The sequence below is a fragment of the Trematomus bernacchii genome, unplaced genomic scaffold (genome assembly GCF_902827165.1).
Source record: "Trematomus bernacchii unplaced genomic scaffold, fTreBer1.1, whole genome shotgun sequence".
NCBI lineage: Eukaryota > Metazoa > Chordata > Actinopteri > Perciformes > Nototheniidae > Trematomus > Trematomus bernacchii.
Window position 1 is genome coordinate 19,352,575 of NW_022987564.1, and position 13,178 is coordinate 19,365,752.

Consider the following 13,178-nt stretch of genomic DNA (forward strand, 5'->3'; position numbering starts at 1 on the left):
TGCATATAGTATGGTAATTTCCTCCTCTGCACTGAGATTTCCATCTTTGAGGTTTCTGTCTCCACAATACAAACCTGGCATTCTTTGAAACCACTTTTGGCTGAAGATCTAGTCCCTGCTAAAACTGTTGGCAGCATGTTTTGTGGATAAGTATGTTGAATTTTGAAAATGTGATTTTGTTTCCCCAATGAAATTCCGTTCACCGCCAGGATTAAAGTGAAGGCAGATATTTCAAACAAAATCAAAGCTTTCTTGGCAACCAATGAGCAGTACTCATAATACTACTTTAAAGTGACAATATTTGTCAGGTATTTGCTGAGCATTGCAGCTCTGTACAGCTCAAAATGTCTTCGCTCACTCTCAGAGGCTTTTACTTAAGTATACAATCTGAGTATTTCTTCCAACATTGCAGTTTTGATAGAAATCTCTTATGAAATCGATGCAATATAACATTTTTACCTAAACTCAATTCATAGGACACAAGTACTCAAGTTAATGATGTACACATTTCAGAAACTCTTTGAATATATATGTTTAGTGTGTGTTAGTGTTTATGTTTATGCAGGCAGGGATGCAGTCTCCTTTAATGAAGACTTTTTGAGATGAAGTTCCGAAGTTACTGTAGATTCAGGTTTCAAATCCAGAAACAGCGAGTCTTTGTTCTTTGTTCAGCTTGTGTAACCGATCTCATCTGTTCTCCGGGGTAAATGATGCCGCCTGTCATTCAAACCACATCAAACCGCAGTGTTACATATCTGTATCATGAACAAGCACTAGGCAAGGGATGCAAATATACACATGCTCACAAACACTGCTCTTTGTCTCTCCTGTACACAGGGAGAAATAATGAGCCTGCACGCAGAGTGGGGAACTTCACAGACCTCACTCTCCTTCTGTCTTTAAATCCCTTGTAATGCGCTCCTCTGCACTCTGATGTGCATCCTCCAGCAGCAAAATATATATTTATATTTCACCCTAGATAAGATTAATTTCTCCTCTGCATGTTTTCTCCATGAGGATTTATGCCAAGTATCTCAGGATAATTAGATTTTAGCTAATCAAAGCTATGTCAACAAGCTATATTTAGATTTATATTCTCTCTTCATGTCAACTCTTAATTTAACTAAAGGATTAATTGAGGTTGTTATGTTGTCCTATCCTTGCCACAGTGTGCAGGTGACACATGACATGTGAGTCAGAAAAAAGTCCTTCCATAAAACCTGTAAGATTAAAGGCTGGACTTCCGGTTATGGCGCTGAGCTGAGAGGTTGACACTCCCCAACACGGTCGCAATTCCCACTAAAATCCTATTCTAACTACTCGGAACCCACATAAAACTGCATGGTATTTGCTTCTAAACCCCCACAACATTCATTATGCCACAGAAAGCGTAAAAAAAAAAAAACAACAAAAAAAGAAGGAAAACTCAACAGAAGACGGAGCAAGTGAGGACGCCATGGCCACGCTACAAGGCGACAACTCAGCTAGCAAGGAGTGCGAGGGTAGCTCAGAAGCTAACGCTAACACCATTGACAACACCGACAATGCTATTCTACAAGCAATAAAAAGCCTGAAGACAGAGTTTTCATCTAAACTGGATGGGCTACTTTCGCCACCAGCCTCTCCTATTGTTGTCGAGCGAGCCCACCGGCTCTCTGGCCCTAAACTTGTTAATGGCCCGCCTAGACCACTGATCATGAAGTTCCTTAATTACAAGGATAAAGTCCTCGTTCAGAATGCTGCAAGGCAAATGGGTAAAATACTCGACAAAGATCGCCAAGTGATGCTGTTCCCGGACGTCTCTGCAGAGCTGCATAAACAACGGAGGAGATTCGATGGAGTCAAACGGAGGCTGCGGGAAATGGACGTCCAATATGGAATAGTTTTCCCGGCGCGACTGAGGGTCACACACGGCGGCCGGTCTTGCTTTTTTGACAACCCCTCGGACACGGAGAACTTCATCAAGGATATACAGAAGAAATGAGACGGCGTGAACACTAAGTGAACACGATTTACGGACATAAATCAAAAGATGTTAAAAAGAGAAGCGATTGATTTATACCTCGACAGCGGCCGGGGGATTACAGGCGGACAGCCGGCGATGAGACATACACAGGTGGGAGAAGACGGGGCGGCTTGCCCCGGTCTTACCCATATTCTTTCCTAATAACTAATTGTTTTGGCTGTGTTGTCTAAACCGAGTTTGAAATGAACCACATGAACACCATGTGAGTGTTTATTTTTTGATTGGTAAGTTATAAAACGCTTCCATTGGTTGGAATATAATTCTTATTTGAATTCAAGCTATTCACTGTGAACCTTAATGTTCAAAGTTTACAATATTTGTTCTTGCCAAAGTTAGGAATGGCTAATGTTGCTGATACCGTGAACGAATGGCACTTTTGGTTTTTGGGAAAGAGATGGGAGGGGGGATTTTTCACTATTACAGTCACGGAACAACCTATATAACACAATATATGTGTTATATAGGTCCTCCAACTCATACGACCAAATGGGCCGATTGTTCAAGCCCTTATTACGACCAAATGTGTCGTTTGTTCAAGTGCTTAATACGACCTATAATTACGTTTTAAAGTTTTCGCCCTCTAGTGCTCCCGTTGAATGCAAATGTTACAGATGGTCGTTTATTCACAAATAACCCTCTCTGTAAAATCCTAAATTGTAGGATAGTTTGGCCATTAAAACGCTTTTTGATTAGATTTCTAGCGAGAAGTGTATATTGTACTTTTAGAATCCACGTCCAATCGATATGTAGGATCTATAGTTTGATAGATATTACGAAGATGATTTGAGGTTTCGCCAGGAGAACGTGTATATGCGGTAGCTTCCATGTAAAGTTACGGGTTGAAAATAGTATTTCCGGTCTCGACGTTTTCATAATAAAACCAATGATCAAATGATTGAACAGTGATATCTGCAGTACTCATCCACTAAAAAACATCAGTTTATCCTTGTGAATTATACGACATTAATTGGTTTAAATTGTGTACAATGCTTTTGTGTTTTTCCCATAGGTTTTTCTCTTTCGATTCTGAGAGACACATTTCTTTTTTCAGAGGTTTTGATAGGCTAAAATCACGCCGCAATGCACGTCGGGATTTGGTGTTTATGCGATATGAAATCGGAAAACATTTAAAAAAAATAAAACAATACTTTATTCCGAGTGTTCTTGCTTTTCTCTTTGGAAGGCATCACATGACGGCATTGTAATACACGGTTCGGCTGCATTAAATATTACACATCTGCCGTAGTTCTTTATTTATAGAGCCCTGATGAGAAGACTTCTGGACAAACAGCAAGAAGTCCCGCCAAAACTGAATATGTGACGTGGATCTTAAATATATAAGCAATTAAACCACATCTTACATTTATTTTCACAAAATACTTCTCCTTGCAGTATCAATACTAATTCGGCTGACTTTTATATTTGATCCAATTGGTAGATAGGTTATATTTACACCATAACGGTGCACAGCTGATAGAAAGGGACACCTAGTGGTTAAAAAACGTTATTGAATTTGTTTGTTGAAATTATGTTATATTTTGTTGAAATTATGTTATATTTTGTTGAAATTATGTTATATTTGATGAAAAAAATATTAAGAGTACATACTTTCATAAGGGGGAAAGTAGAAGGTCAATGATAGAAATATAGAATAGATAATATCAAGAAGATACTGTAGTGATCTCTACAATAAAACAGTTTAGTGCAGGACGTCCAAAGATATTAATAGGAGGATGTGCAAAACAGACAAACTAATAAGGCTTTATTTAAACATTAAAGAATACTTGAAGTTAAGGATCACCTTCCCTGAATTTGACTCAGGTGTAACTGAAGTCTGATTTAAGGGTTGTTTATATTTCACATCATTAATCAGAATCTGCAAAGTAACTAAAATATATGTAGTGGAGTAAAAATACCAGGTTAACCTCTGAATTGTAGTGGAGTAGAACAAAGTAGTACATGCTGCTGTAACAAAAACATTTCCCAACTTGGGATCAATAAAGTATATCTTATCTTATCTTAAGATGATCGATGGCTACTGCCATATTTGCTAAATGTGCCTCTGAACCTTGACAAGTGCATGTTTCAGGCTTATCAATGAACAACAGGAGGGGTCACAGACATAAGACCAGCTGTTAAATAAAGCTCTTCTGACCTTAGCTGTCATGTGGGTATATTAATGCTGCCCATTGGACACAAGCCATTTTCACCCATTTATTAATTATATGTTTTAAATTTGATAACACCACTGTGTTTCGTATCGTAAAGCTTTGATTAAACTTTTGGTTATTTTGTTTGTTTTTATGTTGCCTCCTGTAGCACCTTGGGATTGTTGTTAGCAATGAAAGGTGCTTTATAAATCAAATTTATTATTATTATAATTATTATTATTATTATGTGTTTCGTATCCCCTAAACCTCCAGGGTGTACACAGTTTAATACTGGCAACTTCTAATTGTGGGACATACAAAAACGTCTTATAAAACTACTGGACCCGTCCAATTCCAGTTTTGGATAGTCTGTCGTGGTTCCATTCCATTTCAAAGAGCTGTTGACGCTCGGCGTAACCTTGTCGCACTGCCACTCCAACATCCAATCACAGGGCTTGAGGACTAATCACGGGGTTTGTAAAGCAAGGCGGATGTTGTAGTCCCAAACGATAGCTGTGGATTCTGGGTAGTGTAGTGTCTTCGGAAACTCTGTAGTGTCTAAACTCCGAAAAAACGATTTGTTTCTCCGAATCGAAGGTTAAAAACACAAAAGCATTGTACACAATTTAAACCAATCAATATTGTGTAATTAACAAGGATAAACTGATGTTTTTTAGTGGATGAGTAATGCAGATATCACTGTGTAATCATTTGACAGTGAGGGGAATACATCCGGTTTTGTTATGAAAACTTCGAGACCGGAAAAACTGTTTTCACCCACGCTAACTTTACATGGAAGCTACCCCATATACACGTTATCCTGGCGAGACCTCAAATCATCTTCGTAATATCTATCAAACTATAGATCCTACGGAGCGTTTGCAATCAAGCATGTTGTTTCTTACACGACCACTAGAGCACCTCTAGTGGTCGTGTAAGAAACAACATACACTTTAAAACGTGTCTCTGGGTCGTAATAAGGGCTTGAACAATCGGCCTATATGGTCGTTTTTTGTAGGAGGACAGGCTGGTAAATTAACTAAAGTGAAGCAGGTACTTATGGCGCAGTTCCACTACAGCGCGGAGCTCGCTTTAAGCGTGCCGTGTCGTGCCGTACCCGTTTTTGGTTGCGCTTCCACTAGGCCTAGTCACGGCCCGGCCCGGCCCGGGGCCACTTTTTCACCTCTTTTCTGGCCCGACAAAATTGTGGTTCTATCGGGGCCAACAAACAGGGCTGAGTCGGGCTGAGTATGTTAAACTAGAGAGAGGACCGCTGGCAAGAGGGCTACAACTACAACAAGATTGACATATTTGACTGTGATTTAATTGTAATACACGTTTCAAAATGATGCTGAAGTAACAACATACTGATACCGGTTAGTAAAAACCATGAATTAATGCTTTGTCAAGTCTGCAGACAGACGGCAGGCGAAAAACCTTTTAAAATTCGTGTTTTTCTAGATGGAGATTGGCTAAGCTAACGTTGTATATGCTCCGACCGTCCACACTCACAACAACGGCCTATACAGACATAAATAAAGCAGCGACTGTATTCACCATGACACAGGCAGTCTGTGGTGTGTACTTGTTTAACTTTTGTCGAGTTTCTGAACATATATGAGGAGCTGTGAGCTCTGAGTGCTAACAGCTAACGGCTGTGTTGTGTTTTCTGGAGTTCTCATTGAAGATGACGTCACGGCTCCGCCTACACTGCGTTACTATAGTAACTACCCCAGTTCCTAAACTGTAATGGAAGCGCAGCATGAAGTGAGTCGGCCCAACGCGGCCAAGCCGTACCGAGCCGTACCGAGCGTGGCCGAGGCCGACCGTGTAGTGGAACTGCGGCATTAGTAGACTGAAACAAAAAAACTCAAACATAGTTTTCCTGCAGGAATCTCATATGATGCAGTGTGATTTGTCTAAAATCAAAAAAAGATGGCAAGGTCAAGTGTTTTCAGCCTCCTATAGTTCACATGCCAGAGGAGTTTTGACTCTAATTCACAAGTCTATCCCATTTCAAGTAGTACATTCAATAATTGACCCCAAAGGCAGGTATATTATACTTCAGGGCATATTACTGTACTAGAAACTTAATTTAGTGAATGTTTACGGCCCCAACGAGGACGACCCTGCATTTTTTGATAATTTATTCTTGACCTTATCAACGCTCCCAGGTCATTTCATTGTAGGAGGCGATTTTAATGTAGCCCTGAACCCACAAATAGACAAATCTACTGGCTCGGACACGTCCCATACTAGAGCTAGAAAATCTATATTACATTTTATGAAGGATTTGAGCTTATCAGAAATCCAAACAATATAGAATATTCTTGTCACTCTAGCACACATAAAACCTATTCACGGATAGATTACTTTCTAATATCGACACAGATAAGATATAAAATCGAAGACTGCAAATATGATGCCATAGTGATATCTGATCATGCCCCGATATCTTTTACATATGTAGATTCTAAACTGGTTAATAGCCCTCCGAGATGGCGTTTTCATATAAACTGGCTACAGGACCCGGCTTTTATAGACTTTATTGGGAAACAAATAGATATGTTTTTCGAAATGAACACAAGTCAGACCTCGGCTTGTATCAGATGGGAAGCTTTTAAAGCCTTCTTGGGAGGACAGATTATACGTTTTACGTCTCCTAAATTGAAACGCACCCGTCAAAAACTGTAAGAGCTGGATTATAAAATTAAAGTGCTAGAGAAAGACAAGTTTATGGATAGCTCAGAAAACCCACATCAGGAACTATTACTTCTTAAGGCTGAATACAATAAAATATCTGTTGAGAGGGCTGCGAATATAGCTTGTTGAAGCTTAAACATAATTTTTATGATCAGGGAGAAAAACCAGGTAGACTCCTGGCCTGGAGAATTAAACAGCTACAATCAGAAAGAGCTATTAATGCAATCGAATATTCCAAGGGAGATGTGACTGTTGATCCTGAAGAAATAAATGTTACCTTTAGACGATTCTATGAAACGTTATACTCCTCAGAATATCCGCCTAATTCGGACGCTCAAACTTCCTTTTTAGATCATTTAAAATTCCCAAGTGTCTCAAATGAAGAAAAAATCAACCTGGATTCTGATTTGACAACGGAGGAAATTATAGAAGGAATTGATGCCATGAATGCCGGCAAAGCAGCTGGTCCTGATGGATTACCAATCGATATTTATAAGAAATTCAAGAGGAAACTTTTAACTCCAATTATAGAAATGCTTCAGGAATCCTATAAAAACGGGTCACTCCCTCCCTCATTGAGAGGTGCCATGATCATTTTACTATTAAAACCAAACAAACCAGCCCATAAATGCCAATCTTTCCGTTCAATCTCACTTCTAAATTCGGACATTAAAATTCTCTGAAAAGTATTAGCACGTAGATTGGAGGCTGTTCTCCCTGTCATTATAGATATGGATCAAAATGGATTTGTTAAAGGGAGACAAGGCTTTCATAACGTACGGAGAGTACTTCACGAGAGGAAAGATGCGCCAGACACTGCTCTGCTATCAGTCGATGCCGAAAAGGAATAGAATGGCCTTTTCTATTTGCAATACTAGACCGTTTTGGATTTGTGACTGCTTTCTGTAATTGGGTAAGGTTATTGTACACTCAACCCACAGCTGAAATTCTGACTAACAATGTTACTTCTCAACCATTTAATATTAATAGGGGGGTCAGACAGGGGTGCCCTTTGTCACCCCTCCTATTTACACTCGCCATAGAACCCTTCGCCATAGCAGTCAGGACACACAAGAATATTTCAGGTGTCAGGTTGGGACAGTTAGAACATCGCATAGCTCTTTTCACGGACAACGTCATTTTGTTCCTTACGGATTTAGCTAATTAAATTCCAGCTTTACTAAATGTAATTAAGACGTTTGGATTATTTGCAGGTTATAAGGTGAATAATGCAAAATCCTCCATAATGTTATTGAATGGAAAAGAAAGATGCAATCCTATGGACCATGTGTCCTCATTCAACTCAACAGACTCGTTTACCTAGGTATACACTATAGTGCCTGATGTGGGAAAAATTGTAAAAACCAATTATGATCCTGCTCTTGAATCAATTTATAAATCACTGGAAAGATGGTCTAATATGCCAATTTCTTTAATAGGGCGAATAAATATACTGAAAATGAATATCCTTCCAAAACTATTGTACCTGTTTCAAAACATACCTTTACCCTTGCCACTATCGCATTTCACTAAATTGAGGAAAACATGTTCGAATTTCATTTGGAATAATAGACGACACATGCTACATTTGACATTATTATACTTACCGTATGACAGAGGAGGACTCAAACTTCCTAACTTCCAGTGGTATTACTGGGCCGCCCAATTACGCAGCATAATGTATTACTTCCCCAGTCCCAGTGTGGGTAGACATCGAAGCCTTTTCACTTACCCCTAAATGGCCACTTAACTCATACATGTATTCTGCCAATGTTAAAAAGCTCAGGGAACAAACATCTAACCCATTTGTATTGAATATGATCAATGTTTGGTATAAAATTCAAGATGTGCTAGGGGGGAAATCGGCAATGTCCTATTTTAGCCCAATCCCAGTGTGTGTGTGTTGGTACAGGAGAGTCATCATGTCTGTGGAGTGTTTTGGATCAAAGCTCTGAGAGTTTGTTTTCCCTCTGCAGAACACTCTCCGCCTCACAGAGAAATTACTGAGAAAATGACAAAGTGCCTGAACTGCAGTCTCACTTCTCGCTGCACAGACAACTCAAGGAGCTCAGTTCATTTAATTCAGCTCAGAATATGAGAGGGCAAAGTGTCTCGGCCCAGGGCAAATATAAACATGTCAGCTGTGTCTTCTCCTCCTCGAGGTTTAATAACCTTTTCTGCCTTTTTTTCTACACAAGCTTACTGAACACGGCTAGTCAGCTTTATTAATAAAAGCTAAAAGCATCTCAACTTGAGACACATTTCTTGGTCTGTACACTGTGGTTGCAACCCACTCTCTTCAGTCTGCGTACAAATGACACAACTTTACACATTGGAAATGCGTGCAATAGATACGCAGAAGTCCGATTTTGCGTGCATATGATACGCCAACCATTCCCATTGAGTTCTGAGGCCGAGTTGTGCGTGCATATGATACGCCACGTTTCGTGCCTGCACCACTTATTTATGTCCGGTCGGGTCTTGGTAGACCGGAAGCTGTGTGGTTCATAAAAACATGTTCTTACTCAAAACCAAGCCACGATTATTGTTTTTATTTTAAATCGTATAATGTCTGACTTTTTTTGCCGTCCGTTAGGAAAATAAATGGGGCTCAGAGCTCAGAATACTGAAATATGTATTTTTTAAATCTTTTTTCCTTCTAATTTGTTATTCTTTTCTAAATAACACACTGTTATTTACTCAACAATAACACACAATTATCCTTGTTTTTATTTATTCATTTAATTCTATAATCTCTGGCTTTTTAGCCGACGGTCAGGAACTGAATTTCAAAATAAAGTCACCGGAAACAGACGTAGGCCTATATGGGACATTTCGAGCATCATTGTGATACACACCACACACCCACTGAACTGATTACCCAAGATCCTCAGCTTGAAGCTCGGTGATTGGATGTTTTAGCCGCAATGCACGTTGGGATATGGTGTTAATGCGATATGATATCCGAAAAACATTTAAAAAAAAAAAGAAAATAATACTTTATTCCGAGTGTTCTTGATTTTCTCTTTGAAAGTCATCACATAACGGCATTGTAATACACAGTTCGGCTGCATTAAATATTACACATCTGCTGTAGTTCTTTATTTATAGAGCCCTGATGAGAAGACTTCTGGACAAACTGGAAGAACTGCCACCGAAACTGAATACCTGACGTGGATCATAAATATATCAGCAATTAAACAACATCTTCAATTTCTCTTCACACAATACGTCTCCTTGCAGTATCAACATTCATTCGGCTGACTTTTATATTTGATCCAATTGGAAGATTGGTTATATTTACACAGGGTTCGAGTTATAAACTGAGCTCTGTGGGGGTCTTTGAAACAAACGCATGCACGCATGCACGCGCACACACACACACACTCAAACTCAAACACACACACACACACACACACACACACACACACACACACACACACACACACACACACACACACACACACACCAATAATAAACATATGGACAGGGGTTACTATTTAAAAACTATTTAAGATATTTTTTTAACTTTGGAGTTAAATGCATCAATCTGGTGCACTTTGAGGGGGAAATAAAGAGACTAGATCTATGGAAACACCCATATGAAACAGATGCCACATCACGTAGACAGACAGTCACCCTGTGTGAGGCAAACCCACATTTGCGCATCGTTGCGTTCACAATAGCCTACATTCAAAAAAAAATAATCACCAGGCCATCGGGAAACCTCCCGGTCCTCCCCATGGCCAGTCCGGGCCTGCCAGCAGCCCTCTACTTGCTACAAACTTAAATATGAAAAGGTTCAACTACGCACACACACATCATCTCGGCTCACAGGCATAGATTGTTCAATAATGTATTGTGCACCTTGGAGGTGCAGTGCAGGCATATTGTTATTCAAGAGATGCGTTGTTCTTTTGGAAAACATGTTTTTTAACCCGCACCGCCTAGTGGTTAAAGCACATTATTTAATTATTTTTGTTGAATAATGTTATATTTGATGAAAAAAATATTAAGAGTACATAAAAAATAGGGGGAAAGTAGAAGGTCAATGATAGAAATATAGAATATAAAAAATCAAGAAGATACTGTAAGTGATCTCTACAATAAAACAGTTTAGTGCAGGATGTAAAAAGATATTAATATGAGGATGCGCAAAACAGAAAAACGAATTAACCTTTATTTAAACATTAAAGAATACTTTAGGTTAAGGTCTTCTTTTAAATAAGAAAAAAGCTTTGGGGGTATCTACACATAAATATTAAGCCTGACAAAGTACTTAACGTCTAATATATTGCTTTCCTGCAATGTTAACTATGTTGAAGCACTTATTTTAACTGATATTATACATATTAATTATACTCTTATAAGATGTATTTAGATAGTATAAGAAATGTGCAGAATATGACAGTTTAATGGTGGAGGTACACACATATTGATAGATGTCTTGTAATGCACTGTTGAGGAACCTGCGACCCGAGTTTTTCATTCATTCATTCATTGTGTATATGATATGTCAATAAACCTTAGAAAATCTTGAAATCTTGAAAGGGATATACAAAATAGCCATTATATACAGTCTTTAATTAACTATTAGTAGAGAACAACGAGTAATGAATATGCTTTATAGAGATCTGCAGATAAATGTTTAGTCTTCTCAAGCACCAACTATTAAATATCTCTCCTGATTGTTGGCACTTGACAATCACCTTCCCTGAATTTTACTCAGGTGTAACTAAAGTCTGATTTAAGGGTTGTTTATATTTCACATCATTAATCAGAATCTGCAAAGTAAATAAAATAAATGTAGTGGAGTAAAAATACCAGGTTAACCTCTAAATTGTAGTGGAGTAGAATTACAAAGTAACAATGAATTGCATGTTTTACATGCTGCTGTGTATTACTTGGGATCAATAAAGTATATCTTATCTTATCCAAATGTCCTTTTAATCAATTCCTTTGAATCCATCACAAATGTTATAATCACTGTTAGATCACTGTTTTTGTGCAGCTTTTTGTTCCTGAAGCTTTAATTATCTAAACCTGCTCACATGAAAATGAACACACATATTTTGTTGAACTGTCTGCACATGGAAATGCATTTCAATGTCCTTGTGATACACTGTGTGAGGCAGATTTATAGGAAGAGACTTCTTTGTCTCACTTTTTTCTGTCTCCCTTCTGTTATAAACGTGTGTCTGTGGATGTGTGCATCACCCATCCATGTGTATATATACATCCAGTAAATATCCACATTCAGTACATTAGCATGGCTGTATTGATTTTACATTTTGGTGTAAGTGTAACAGCGATTTAGAAGATTGGCAGCCTTTAATGTCCTCTGCACTGCAGTGTTCTTGGTCTGCTTCTAAATCAGACTTTATAGGAAATCTGCAAGATAAAAGAAAATCTTCCAACACAAATGGAATCAAAGCTTTCAGAGTTCATGATGTTCTAAGAGGAGGATGCACTCCCAACATGTTTTTTTCTTCCACAGTAAAAAGAGAAAACGGCACTGAAGCAGCAGCTTTTTATGGGGGCTGACATGCAGGAACAACTATGCAAGGCCTTTGTGAGCGGGGAAAAAGGGTTTATGGGAAATGGATCTTAACATTATGTCATGCTTGCACTTTGCTGCTACCAGCTGCCTCAGCGATGGTCCCATCTGTAGCAAAAGGAACATGCCAATGTTGACATATAAACTATATAACCCCACATTAGACGATTCTAAATCAACATTTTTATAAGCAGAGTTTTTAGGAATTTAGATAGCAAATGACTTTAGTGAATGAACAGAGTAGTCAACACATTTTTAGGATATACAGAGAGCTAAACGAAAATAAAAAGCAAGCAAGAATTGCTTAATATAAAAGTCTGATTGCTGAAGAGTTGTTAATGACCTTTAAAACAAGTATATTAAGCTGAAACATTTTATATAAAGAACGGATATTTATGCGCAAGATAGGAGAGTTTTTGTACAGTTGTCTGCCTCAATCAACATGAAAGTATATTATAAATGATTTTGGCAGTAGGAATGTACCCGGTGAGAAGTGTTAGGGAAAATGTTGACAATTCGAGTGGGTATATACTGTGTATGTATATATACATGTATATACATAAACTCTATATACATGATTGTATTCTATTTATTATTCTATTCATCTTTCATTAAAAGTCAAACGAAAGCATACAGTAGGGACAATAAAAGCATATTTGAACCTAATGTCCTGGTGAAATGTCTTAAAATGAGGGACTAGCATACTCACCCTATTATCTTTACTGTCACTTTTATTCATAGG